This window comes from Camelus dromedarius, chromosome 12 (assembly GCF_036321535.1).
Source record: "Camelus dromedarius isolate mCamDro1 chromosome 12, mCamDro1.pat, whole genome shotgun sequence".
NCBI classification, from domain to species: domain Eukaryota; kingdom Metazoa; phylum Chordata; class Mammalia; order Artiodactyla; family Camelidae; genus Camelus; species Camelus dromedarius.
In genome coordinates, this window is record NC_087447.1 from 58,407,410 (window position 1) to 58,421,682 (window position 14,273).

At 47.9% G+C, this 14,273-nt stretch overlaps 1 protein-coding gene across 7 annotated transcripts in view; it reads right to left on the reverse strand.

Moving 5' to 3' along the window:
- The window catches only part of ME3 (malic enzyme 3), a 377,761-nt gene that overhangs the window by 19,228 nt on the left and 344,260 nt on the right, over positions 1 to 14,273 (reverse strand). The window lies entirely within an intron of this gene.

Consider the following 14,273-nt stretch of genomic DNA (forward strand, 5'->3'; position numbering starts at 1 on the left):
ACCCATCATGGACAAGGCTGGGGAAGGTGGTGGTGGGGCACTGGGCCTGGGGGTCAACCAAGCCCATATCATTGTTTTGAATGTGGGCTGGTGGCTCCTATGGGCAGACCCCGGAGGTGCCAGAAGAGCTGAGATGGTGCCTGTTCAGGTGCCTGTGGCCACCTGAAATCCCAGCAGAAAGCTCACTCCAAACCCAAGTACCTACAGAGAGCCCTGCTTCTCTACCACTCAGGCCTGGGGAGCCTCCAAACACTTCCTAGGATCCTGAAGCCTAGAGTCCCTCCACCAGGGACTCTTCTGGGTTCAGGCACTGTCTCCCGACAAGAGGCGAGGAAGGTTGGGAAGGGCCCCCGCATCTACCAAGACCTTGGCGAGGGTGTTCTCCACGTGCAGGTGGGGAAGAATCAGTTGGTGGGCTTGTTCCAAATGCAGATCACCAGGCCCGCCCCCTAGAGAGCCTCACTCGGTGAGTTTGGGGGTGGGGCTCAGCAATCTATATTTTTTCCTCCAGCTTTACTGAGGTTTAATTGACAAATAAAGACTGTACCTATGCAATCTCACACGGTTAATTTTTTTTTTTTTGAGTGGTGAGGACATGTAAGATCTGCTGACTTAGCAAACTTCAAGTATACGATATGGATACAGTATTAATTATTAACTCTGGTCGCCATGCTGTACAGGAATCTGCATTTTTAGTGAACACCCCAGATTGTTCTGATTCTGGAGAACTCAGAAACCCCGCGTTGGTGCGTGAAGACAAGGCCCAGGAAGCTGCTTGAAATGCCTTATTTAAAAATCTATGCTAGAATTGCCTCCTCGATTTCAAGGTCAGGGAAAAGTTCCTGTTTCCTTCAAAAATGACTGGATTGGTAACCTGTGTCTCCTGTACCACTGTCTGTCAGGAAGCAGAGTTGCCGGCTACCCTCCCACGGCAGGTTCCCTCCGCCGAGACCTTCTGCACATGCCTTCCTCCTGACTCCCATCCTGCCCTTTGAGCCTGCTGTTTTGGTTGTATTGTGTCTCTTATTGGAGTCTTTCTGGAAGCAAGTGTGATGTAAATTACTAAAAATTACTTAATCCCCGGGCAGAAAAAAGATCTCATCTCATGGGTCCATTTGAGAATGACAGTATCTGAGGCCACGTTCATTGAAGAAAAAATGCCCTGCTTGATCCACACGGAGTGTCTGGGCATGTGGCAGGGAGAAGTGCCTGCCCTTCCCAACCTGGGATGAACCAGAGGCCTGGGGCCGGCTTGGGAGCAGCTGTGGAAGGAAAGCCGTGTGACCTCGCTGGAGAAGGTGGGGGGCACAGCCGTGGTGGGCTTCCTGGGCTATCGGGCCATCTGTCTGAGGGGGCTGGAGGTGGTGATGGGGGGAGCAGCACTGAAGTGTCCCAGAAAACATTTTTTCCAACCTCAGAATTGTGTGCCTGGCTTATCCTGTACAATAGAAATGCCAGCGGGCAGGCAAATACTTGCTTCTACCATGGTCCTTCCAGAATCTTTGTGAGTTGGAGCTGTAGGTGGGAGGACTTGGAGGCAGTCTCATGCTACAGGGGCAGATGTAGAGAGGTGGTGACTTGTCACAGGCCAGTGCTCAGCGTTCTGGGCTTGGGCCAGGAGGCTCAGGGGCCTGACTGGGCTGTGCCATTGCACTGAGTGCTCATACGCCTGTCACTTCACCTCTCTCTTCTGCCTCAGTGCTCCATCTGTCCGCAGGGACAATAATATCTGTTTGACCAACTTCGGTGGGCTGTTGTGAGGAGAGGAAGCGGGGGATGATTTTTAAATTATAAAGTGCTAAGCATGTGTCATGCTGGCCACAGTTCTTCCTCTCAGTCACAGAGCAGGTGCTGGGGGGTACGGGTGGGGAGCTGTATCTCCTGACCCACCATCCAGCCCTCTTCATCTTGTACAATGAATAGAAATGGTTAAAAACAAAACAAAAACCCTCCTTCAGTGCACAATTCTAATGCTAGGCTCAACAAGCCAAAATTTACTGTGAATTTCAAGTATTTGGATAAGGAGTGGGGAACAGAATGTCTTTGGTTGCTGGTGACATTTTGATCTATAGAATCCTCACAAGACTCCCAGCCTGGCTGCCTCACTGGCCTGGAGCTAAAATGCTGAAAAGGTCAGACGACAAAACAATGTGATACACGATCTCCTTTTCTTCTCTGTCCCCATCTCTTACACACACACACATTTGACCTTTAAGCAACACCTCTCCGAGGTAAAAACTAAGGCAAGAATTATAAATAAATACCTTTGCTCAGTGCACTATTATTACTCTTTCATGTGAAACCCGGTTTTGCGTAAGAGAATCTTTCCAGGGAGCAATTGATGAGTTACAGAGTAAACCCTCGTTCATTCAGGTCACTTCAATCCTAATTTGGAATTGCTAAAAGGCTATGAGAGTTGTTCATCTGATAACCTAGAGTCTGAGTTCCTAGACATCTTTGGATTTAAGGACCTCCAGGACCCCTACCCACCCGGCACACCCTCCCCATGGCTGCTCCCTGGATCTTCTGTCACCAGGTACCACTACTAGTCTAGAATTTTCCACTGCCCATTTCAGCCCCCGACCATGGCCTCTCCTTCCACCTCCCTCACTTCTGCTATGCCTGTTCTTCGTCTCCAGTGAGACTTTTGGGCCCTTCACCATTTTCCCAGTCTCTCGGCCCCTCCCTTCAGGCTTTTCATGAAACCAGACCACTAACTATCCAGTCTGAACCAAGGGTGGTTACTTCAATCTCTCTGTTAATATCATCCATCCATCCATCCATCTGTCCACCCATCCATCCATCTATCCATCCAAAAGCACCTACTGAGCACCATAAGCCGATATTGTAGTTGTTCAGTATATGTTTTAGGAAGGGGTGGATGCATGAAGGAGCTGGTGGAAATCTAGTGTGACTTTGCCTGCCAATTTGTTAAACTAATTAAAAGCCAATTAAGAACAGAAACAAAATTTCAAAGTGAAAATTTAAATAGCTTAGGTGAAAAAAAAAACAACTTTTCTCAATTCATCCATGTATATCCAAATACAGGTAATGGACTTTCACCATAATACCAATTTAAATGTTAATTATAATTACCTTACATTGTCATTAAAATACTCATATTAACAACAACAGTCACGAAAACAACCACTGAAAGAATGGCAGGTCCTGACCACCGCTGACATGCTGGACATGACGCTGAGTCCTTTACACACATTATCTCAGTTAATCTTCCCATGACCTTACGAAGTCTTTGCTATTTCAGAGAAGGAATCCTGAGCTACAGGATGTTAGATTATTTGCCCAGTGGTTATTTATTCTCTTACCGTTGGGAAGTGGTGGAGCTGGAATCTCAATCTGGCTCTGTCTGACTCTAGAAGTTGGTTTAGTTTTAATACCAACACGATTTTGTAAAAGACACAATGAAGTAGATGTTAAAGTTGGATGTCCTTCTCCAATGAGGAAGACAGTGACACTTGGTGAAGAAAACACTGAACCAGGAGCCAGGAAAACCGTGCTCTCTCTCTGTCTCTGAGTCGTGGGTGAATTCCCTTTCTTCTGGGCCTCAGCTCCTGCTCTGAGAGTGTCTAGGGAGAAGCAGGAGCTCCTTAAGGCAGGGCTGGAGCAGATACACTAGTGCTTACTCAGAGTAAGCCCGAAGTAGGGAGGCCTGACCATCCCTAGTAAGAGCGACATGTGGCAGGAACATCAGCACTTTTGAGTCCAGTTTGAGCTGACACACAGCAGACCGGCGGGGCGAGTGGGGCCGAGGTGGCCACTTCCAGGTCATGGGGCCAGAGCAGCAGCAGGAGCCACCCCCCAACCCCAACCCCAGAGGGGCCCCGCTCAGACCCACTACTCAGGCCCAGGGCAGTTTCCTGATTTTAATGCAGGCAGCGCATCGCTGACCTCCCCTCCTGCCAGAAAGCTGCCCCTCACCAGGAGGCTCCTGCTTGTCTGTCCTCCACTACACTTCTGAACTCTTCACCCTGAAGCCCTGGCAGGGGCTCGGGAACATCTGATGCTTCCAGAACAGTGAAGAATTCCTGCAATGGAGAAAGAGGCGCCTCCCCAAGCCACAGTAGGAGCTGCCCAGACTTCTCCACCCTGGGGACCCTGCTGGGAAGTGGCCTTGGTGCTGCCAGGGAAGGCATTCTAAGGCCAGGGCTCACTTAAAGACACAAGGCTGATGCGTGGATGATAAATTTTTTCCCTCCAGCCCTCAGGCAAGAGGAAGCCCGAAAATGGCGACCTGTGCCTGGGAGCCCTAGGGAACTGTGCGTGAAGCTGCGATGAGCCCAAGCCACAGAGCCGGGTACCCGCCACCTCGGATGCAGCCCCCTCCCCGGGGTAGGGGTAAGAAGATTCCCAGGAGGCTGCTCTGCCCTCCCCACAGCGAGCTGACCAAAGGCCTATTGAGAGATGTGGTGGGAGCAGAACATTCCAGGGGCTGCAGACCTGGTTTCTTTGTTCCAGAGGTCAGGACCTGCCATTCTTTCAAACACCTGGGTCTGACCTTTTTCAGGCCTGAACAAACACAAGGGACCTGGGAAGAGCAGGTGAATTTGCTCAGCCTGCCTCCAAACAGAATGACTAAAATCTACCACTCATATTTCCATGGGAGCCCACTCTGTTCCCTCAACAAACAGCACACACAAGGCTCCCCCAGCAGCGTGCACAGCGAGAGCATCAGTTACACCCCGTGGAAAGCTTTCTTTTATTTATTTTTTTCCTTCCAGGAATTAGAGCTGGCTGACAGAATCACGAAAGCTCTAGGGCTCTGTTTCTGTTTTGCACATCCCATTAAACTCTAGTCCTTTGAGATGCTCTCAGAGAGAGGTTCCATGGCTAAATCCTCTTGGGAATCCACTGAATGTTTATATAACATTGACCGTGTATGTTAAAGGCTCTGAAAAGTCTTGCATTAAGAAACCTATGTAACTCAGCATTTTCCAAACTTACTTGACTAGAGACCTTACCCTTCTGTGTCCCACTCTCTCTATTTATGACAGAGCACCCTTGGACAGACACAGCTCTCTGCAGAAAGAATTTTGTACCAAGTGGGGCCAGGTAGATTCTGGGCAAGGCCACCTCTTCCTGAGATTCATGCAACTGTCACTTCTGGCCAAGATCCTACAATAATGAATGTCATCTCCTCCAGATTTATTTCCCCCTCCCCCCGTCCATCCTCCATATCTTTCTAAACACAAATGTGTGCAGAGCACTTATTTTCTGGAAATCCTTACGGGGCTCCCACTGCCTTTCGGATTGTGTCCAAACTCCTTAGATAGCATTCCCCTGGGCCCCAACCTTAATGCTCAGCCCTGCACATGTCTCCCAAAAACCTCGGCTTCCCAAACACTATGGGCCATCGTATGGCTCTATGTCTTTGCTCAAGTGCCCAGAAGGCCTCCTTTTACCCTGGGCAACTCCTACTTAAATGGTAAGGCCCTGCTGAAATGTCACCTCTTCCAGGAAGGCCTCCTTGACCCGTGGCTTTTGCTGTCTTCAGGGTAGCAGTGTTAGGTAGTTTAGATAGAAACGAGCACGGGATAGGGGCAAAGGAACAATCCAGAACACAAGGAACCTGAGCTGTCAATCAACCAGAGCGCAGGGAACCTGAGTTGTCAACCAATCAACCAATCAATCAATCAATCACAAAACAAGGATACAAAAACAGGAAAAACAAAGAAACGGCGCCATTTTTCCCCTCTTGGCCTGGCCCGCCCCCAGTTCTCAGGAGTGTACCATCTTTCAGTATTTTTTTTACTTCACTAACAAAAATTTTGCTTATATCACGCTTTTTGTCTCTCGTCAAAAATTCTTTTTTTTCGGGTGACTAAGAACCGAGGTGATTCTTAGTTCCCTTCTCCCGGTGACAGCAGTAACTCTTCTCTGGGCTGCCTTGCTCCTCTGGGCATACCCCTGTAATAGCATATATCGCATTGCATCACAATTACTTATTGGTATTTCTGTTTTAATTATTAAAGAAATGTATTGGGCAGGGTATCTATCCTCTCTGTGCCAGGAACTCTCCTAAGTATGCTACAAAAATTCAATTCAGCAAACATTTCTAAGTGTCCACTATAAACAAGGGACTGTCTTATCTGCTAGATTACAAAGGCAAGTACAAGAATTTCACAAGTTGATGCGACACAAATAAAAAAGCAGTTGCCACATGCTGTGACAAGGGTAATAATAAAGGTATGTGCGAGGTATGCAGGAGGCCTCGGAGGGAGCAGGCAGCTCTGCTGGGTGGGGAGGCAGTGTGGGCTTCAGAGAGAGCAGGACTCAGAGATGCGGCCTGAAGGCAGAGCAGGGGTTCAGGGAGGGAGGGGGGCTCAGGCAGAGAGCACTGCACATGCGCGTGGATTGAGGATGGGGGGCCTTCCTGGAGCTGCAGAGGGGTGAAGAAGGGGAGGAGTGCGGAGAGACGAGGCTGGGCGGATTCCAGGGGTCACCCCTTTACTCGCCTGTATAAAGCGCCTAGACAGCCTTGGGGGCAATGGGGACCCACTGAGGGGCTTCAGGCAGGAAAGCGGCCTGTGTTTTAGGACTTCCATTCTGCTGCAGAGTGGGTGATGGGATGGACAGCTGGGAGGACACGCTGGAGGCACGGAATCCTAGTGAGAGGCAATGGGGGACCTGGAGCGAGGCAACGGGGGACCTGGAGCGAGGCAAAGGGGACCGCAAGGGAGAGGAGGGGGGTGATGACAGATGTGAAGGCAGAGTGTGGGGAGTGGGGGTTCTGGGCTGAGCAGCGCTGGCTCCATCACTTACTAAATGTGTGGCCCCGGCAAGTCATTTAATCTAAAATTCAGTCTTTGCTAAAAGGGTGGGATGATAATACCGTTCCTGCAGTCTGGTTGTGAGAATTAAATGAGATACTGTAGATAAAAAAGCCTGGCACATCGTAGGCACTGAGTCCATGGAGGTGACCATTCTGAAGGGCATGATTTAATCATGCGCCTGATGTGGAACCTGCAGGGGAAGGAGGAGCCCGGGACGGGGGCGGTGGTGCCCACTGCTTACCCAGGCGGGGGCACAGGGAGAGAAAAACTCACTCCGCCAGACAGGCTGGGCACGAGCTGGGTCTGAGGCACTGGGACGCCAATGAAGAGCAGTCTGTGTACGAGGTTCGGCAGAGAGGAATGCGGAGTTGAGGGAACTTCAGGTCATGGGGCTGGGTGAGGGTCTCAGGCAGAGCACGTGCACCGAGCAGGGAGCAGGGCCAAGCACAGACCCACGGGACACACCTGCGTCCAGGGAACAGGGAGGGGCAGAGGAAGAGAGTCCAGTGAAGGAAAGTGAGCAGGGGGACCGGCCAGGTGGAAGGTGGGCCAGCAGAGCCGCACGACGGGCTGGGGTCAGGGGTGTCAGGTGCAGCTGGGATGTCAACTGAAACAGGGATCTTGAAGTGGTATGGGGGCATGCGTCCAGAAGATCATTCGTGAACTTCGCCAGCCCACTTTCAGTGGAGTGGTGGGGAGGAACCATTCTGCAGGTGGCTAAAGAAGAGGCTTGGCTATGAAATAGGGGTAGGATGACAGCCATTGGTGGATGTGGGACTGAAGGATGGATTCATTTTTGATAGGAGGTGTGCAAAGGAGACAGAGGAGCCAGTATGGAGAAGAGATGCAAAGAGTACTGATGGAGGCTTGAGGTCCCAGGAGATGGGAGGAGGTGGGAGCCGGAGTCCATTTAGAATGAGAAGAGGTCACTTTGGGATGTCACAGTCTAGTTGTGGGACAGATATGAAGCCCTCACACCACAGCTCCGCCACAGATACGCAGGGGCAGGGGTTGGGAAGGGATTCACAAGGATGACAGAGGAACTACTCTTGTAGGTGAACAAACTAGAAACCATGGATTGGAGAAAGAAATATTGCTCCTGAAAAAGAGAAATCCCTTAGGTGAAATGAGGCATAATGGTTATTTTCAAAGGGCCGTTCTGTGGGCAGGGACTTAAGGTAGACATGTGGCTTTAAGGGGAAGAGCAGAGCCAACAGGTGGAAGTCAGGACAGAGATTTCAGAGACGTATTAAGCAGAAGATTTCAAACACTGGCTAGAAACAGGCTGCCAGTGGAGGGGACTCTGTGGTCCCCGGAGCTCCACTTGGCACTGAAGTTGCGGAAGGGATTCCAGCCACAGCTGGGGGTGGCAAGGGGACCTCTGAGGCCTCTCCCTTCCCAGGTCCCACACTGGGACATCCCCCCGGTGTGCCGGGCCCAGCAGCCAGACTGGCGGGCTCCTGCCGCTGTCATTCTGGCCTAATGGGGGAAACTCCCATGAAGCAATAAGACAGTCACAGGAAGCAGCAACTTTCCTAAGCCAAAGTACCAGAATAATGTGGCCATTTCTCGGTCACTGCTCTGACGGCAACCCCAGGCCAGACAGAAAACACTCCAGGAACAGTTTGGATTTCCTCCTCAATTTCCCTGTTTGTCTGAGTTCCTGGGCAAACACACAAATGGCGCCAGAAATCCCAGTGCTGGGAAGAGGATGGTGGCTGGTCTGCTGACCCCTTGACCCCTCAAAGGTCAGAGGCCAGTACTGAGACTTTCCTCCAGGGCACAGCAGCTCACTCTTCAATATTCTGCTCTGAAAGCCTGCACACTTTTCCCAGTCACCAACGCACTGGCTGACTTGGGGCATCAGCATTCACGGCGGCTCTCATTTGCCTACAGGTGGTACGTTTTATTTATTATGAGGTCACTGATGTCCTCCATGAAGCAACTCTGACTAGTGTGGCCCACTGTGATCTCTCTATGCGTGGACTCCTGTAATATTTGTACCATACGGTCTGTCACACAATCGTACCTCAAAACTGCCCCTCCCATGGAACTGGCGAAATTCCTGGACTTACCACAGTCTGAGGTAGAAGATAATAAGGCTGGAGGACCCAGTCTGTGTTTGTGGGCTTTCGGGACTCAAGTGAGTCAAAGTCAGGGAGGCGAAGAAGGGAAAGTCTGAGCCAGGTTAGGGGACTAGCTGGATCAAAGCAGGCACCGGGCAGGGTCCTTGAGGGCAGGGGACGTGTCTCACTCACCACGTGGGGCACGACAGCTGAAGAAGGCGCTTTCACTGACCCCTCTTTCTGTCCGCCACTCTGGACAAATCCGCTTCAGACACCCAAGTTAGAAGACCAAACAAACCTGCTGCCGTATGCCCAGGGCCCTGTGCTTGCCCAGCCCCGCCAGCCAGCGCTGGTGAACAAATGAAAGCAGGACTACTGAATGCACGCCCCCGCGCAGGCCCTCCACAGGGGTGCCGGGCGCACACAGCCCACGTTGACACCGCCAGTCCACTAGGCGCCCCCCTCCTCTCCCAGAAGCCACGGCAGGAAAGCATCTTTGTATCACAACAGCTCAGGCCCTTTCCTCTATCCTAAGGATTCAAGTTAAGATAAATGAGGCCGCAAGCAGGGAGGGCCTTGCCAGCCAGTCTGGGAGAGCAGGCAGCAGAGGCTACAGTAAACCACCTCCGATTTTGGAGTCAGATGGGTTTGGGGCAAGTTCAGACTCTTCCAATTTCTAGCTGGGTGGCTTTGGACAAGTTACTTAGTCTTTGTGAGCCTTAGTTTCTCTGTCCCTAAGGGTTGTTGTGATAACTGAACATAAAACACCCAGTATAGAGTAGGTGCTCCGTAAAAGTGAGTTGCTAGCTCTTTCCTGGAAAGAAAGCCATGAATTTTACTGTTTTTTTTTTGGTGGCGGAGGGGGAGGTAATTAGATTGATTGATTGATTGGTTGATTGATTTTAATGGAGGTACTGGGGATTGAATCTAGGGCCTCGTGCATGCTAAGCACGTGCTCTACCATTGGCCGTGACTTTTAAATCTAACTAAATGCCCCAGACCTTTGACTACCATATTCTCCATCAGCCTTGATTGACAGTTCAGGCAGGCCTGTTAACTAGGCAGACGTTAAATCTACACAAAGTCAGCAGTAATTATTTAATTTATTGTATTTTTCCCAGTCGATCAGAAGTTCCATGAGAGCAAAGTCTATTTCTGACTTATTCCTATGTTCAATAAATATCTTATCCAGTGAATGAATTAACATAAGGGTGAATATATGAATAAATAAACGATTAAATGCTACCCTGAACTATTTCTGATTATTTTATGTGTCCATATTACAATCTCAAGGGAGAACTAAACTCTTTGAGACAAATCTTTGTATTGGCCACACTCTGGGGCACAGAGAAAGCACATAATACATACAGGCTGAATGGAAACTTGGAAGAGATTTCATGAGCTGTGTGAATGAGAGTAAACAAGTGGATAAGTTCCCTTTAACTTCCCACTGCTTTTATCATGGTCTGATCACAGCAGAAGAATTTTCTCTTTGGGTCTCAGTTTCCCCATCTATACAGTGATGGCGTTGGAGCAAATGAACAGGTAGTTTTTCCCTCAAGTGTTCTAAGTTGTAAGATTACAGTCCTAGGGAGGGCCAGGTGAGAAAATAAAGACAGACTGAACTGCGGAAGGCATTCCTAAATTCCAGTGTGTAGGAAAACACTGAGCAGTGACTGTCGCAGCTGAGAAAGACTCAGAATGTGAACGTTCCCTTGAAACATTACAATCAGGACTTAGAGCTAACAGTTACGCTCTTTACAATCTCTCAGAATTAGAACAAAATCTTGAAACTTTCTTTGTAGTCTGGATGCCATAAGCTTAGGGGATTTTTCCTTTGTTTATATTGTTTTTAAAAACCAGCAGAAGAAGCTTGGAGTCAAAGAGCCTCGGTTTTTCCCCCTGGGGGTTGACTGCACCGGCTAGGTTTGCAGTTTGTGGAGAAGCCTGCAGGGGGCACCCAGCTCTGGTGAATGATGGGGCAGCTGGACACTGACCATTAGGTAGTTAAGAAGGAAAAAAACCAAGAAGTGCCATCCAGCTGACCCAGATACTGGGGAATTGTCCCACCAGAAAAACATAAATGGTAATTATGCTATGAGATAGAGAGGTGTTAGCTAACACTGGTGGTAATCACTGTAATATAGTAATGTGTCAAATCAATATGTTGTACACCTTAAACTTACACGATGTTATATGTCAATTATATTAATAAAAAAATACAAAAATAAGATGCTTCTCTCGCTGAGCACAGTTAGAGAGTTTTGAAAATGGGGGTTGGTGGCTGGTCCCTCCATAGCCTCCTAGAACAAGCTGGCGAGAGAAGACATGAGTGTGTTAAGCAGAACAGTTTCCACAAGGCCTTCCTCCCATTTGTCCTCCCTGCCTACTGCGTCAAGAACGTGTCTGTCTTTTCTTTCATATAGAAGAAAAGAAATAGAGAGTATCCAAGTTAGAGGGTGGGTTCTGGAGTTAGACCACCTGGGCTCACAGCTTGGCTCCACCATTTGCTAAAGGTGTGACCTTGGACCAGATCCCTAGCCTCTCCATGCCTCAGTATCCTCACCTGTAAACTGTTCATTATTCAGTAAGTGTTTATTGAGAATCCACACTGCACTGGGCATTGTTCTGAGTGCTGGAGATACTGAACAGAAGAGACAAAGATCTCTGCCTGGAACTTATATTTTAGTAGGACAGAACAAAGATTGTATCTACTTAATGGGATTATTGTATTACATGAATTGATAGATGTGAATTACTTTATTGTCCACAGGAGCCTAGGTTAGCCCAGCACTCAATTCACCAGAGGATGAAGGCTGGGATGCCCGCTTGCTTCTTTCTTTCTTTAGCAAGGTTTTGTTTTGTTTTCCACAAAGAACTGTCTCTGGGAAAGAATTGCTGCCTAGCTCATTATTTTAAAAATCCGTGATTTTTTTCTAATTCCACAAGAAAGGCCTGCACACAAATAATCCAACATTATAGAAATGATTGGCTTGGAAAACAAAAATCCTGGCAATCTCGTGCCTATTAATTGTAATCACTGTTAATGGCAATGGAGTATATAACCCAGATTTTTTTTTTTTCATTACATAACTCATCTTGACAGAATGAATTGCTTTTAGGAATTTTTTCCCCAATTTTACTAAAAAAACAGTGTGGTTGAGCCAAATAAAATGAATGCAGTAGAGTAATAAGAGACTGCGTAATATGTGTATGAATGAGGGAGACTCGGAGAAAGAAAGAGAGAAAATGAGAGTAAATGCACCGTGGGACTGCCTGGAATGGCTACATCCTCTCTGGCATGGAATGACGAGGCTTGGATTTGTGGGCTCCAGTCTTATCCTTTCTTTCCCTTGAGAAATACTCTTTTTCATCAAAAGCAGCTCAGAAAATTCTTTCCTGATAAAACATCTTGGTGTCCTAGTTCTTTTTGGATCATCAACAATAGGAATGGAGGGTCTCTGGAATGCCCGCAGGCAGTGACTTTAAAGGATTCTAGGTTTTCCAACGGTGTCCCGCCCTAACACTAGTGCACTAGGCTAGCTTTCCATGACTCTGTTCTTCATTTTTGGAAGTTTTATTTGGTTCTTTTCAAATCTGCCTGTAATTTTTCTTTTTCACAGTGTTGGGTACTTTCCTTGTTCCTTCATTCTTGTAAAAAATACCTCTTTAATACATCTAAGTATAACTGCCTTATAGCTTCTCTCAGAATATTTCTTTTCCTGGGGGTTCTAACACTTCTAGTAGTTGTGTATCTGATTTTCCCACATTGTGGATTGTTTCCGTGTGGCTTACTGTGAATCATGAATTTATTTTCTTTGGGGAATTGTTTTTCCCTTCAAGGAATTCCACACGGCACAGGTTGTGGGAGTGTCCCTGCAAAGAAGTTTTAATTCTCCTCTGCCAGGTTCTCCAGCCCTATCACTGGTAGGGGATAATTTTACACTCATTTCCTAAGTTGTGAATTTCTGCATCATATGTATATTATAATTGTGGACTCTAAGTCCACAGGTAATAAAGGCTTAGTGTTTGATTTCTTCCAAGAGATATTTCCCCCTCCAACAAGCTTCTTGGAGCTTCCCTGGGCTGGTGATCAGAGCCTATTTCTTCTTCATGGAGGGTCCAGCCAGTCGAGACTCCCAGTTTTCTGCAGGATTCTCAGTTCCAATGTTCTGCCTTGGAAAGGCCTCAATACTTGATCCTGCCCGGGTTTGAAACCATTTCCAAGTCTGAGTGATAAGAAGATGGCCATGAATATGGAAGGGCACTCAAGGCTGGGGAAAGGCTCTGCAGCTCTAACACAAATGACCTGTGGAAGGAGCAGCAGGAAGGCCAGCGCAGCTGCAGCTGAGGGAGCAAGGGAGAGGGTGTGAGGAGACGAAGTTATCAAAGGCTTCCTTCCAGCTCTAAGAGCAAAATACAGAAGGTGCTATATGCATGGCCTCTGAATAAGTCGGTATCGGTGGGTTGATCCTAGGGCAATTCAGTAATTTTCTATCCTGGGACAAGTTTCTGGTTCTCATTTCTGTACCGAGAAATGTATCACATGGAAAGATGTTCAGTTATGCAAGGGGATGCTCCTCTCAGAATGATGGGTCTGTAAGGCCCAAATAACACTCAGCTGAAACAACTACAGAAGATATGGGATCTCACCCCCACGTGTACACACAGATACTCACAATGCCCCTCCAGCTTGCAGGCAGAGTTAAACAGAATAGGTGTAGGGGGCAGAGACCAAGCACTGACTAACTGCACATACCAGGAATCTGAGAATGGAGATGGATCACACCCAGTGCTTCCAGAGCTGTTCTTTTTACTTCTTAAGATTAGCACCAGGGTCAGAAGAATTGGGGAAGAGAAGGAAAGTATTATTGGAATAGTGGGGATGGGTGAGTGGGGGGACTATGGAGGGAAGAGACGGATGTACTGATGGATAATTTAACTGAATGCATGAACAGGGGACAGCACTAAAGCACTGCCTAAAGGACACTGACTTTAGAAATTGCCTAAATTGTTATCAATAATGATAATAGTAAACATCAAGTGTTTACTACTACCCAGGTATAAAATGTTAAGCATTTCACACAGACTGTCTCATTTATTCAGCAGAAGCATTCCATAAGCTTAATCTTAAAAATGCACCTTGGAAATGAGGACACCAAGGCACAGATAAATTAAGCAGCTTGTTAATAAGTGGCCGGTGAGAGGTTCAAACTCAGGCAGTGCCCCTCTAGAGTTTGTGCTTTTAATGATCATCGTTAATGGGTGGGGTCTAAATAGGGTCCTCTTTCTTAAGAGATATACTTTATAAGCTTCTTAACTCATCCCTTGAAATAAAGCTAATAATAGTACCTACCTCAGAGGGCTGCTGTAAGAGTTAAATGAATTAATATTCTATGAAGTGCTTGCATCAGAG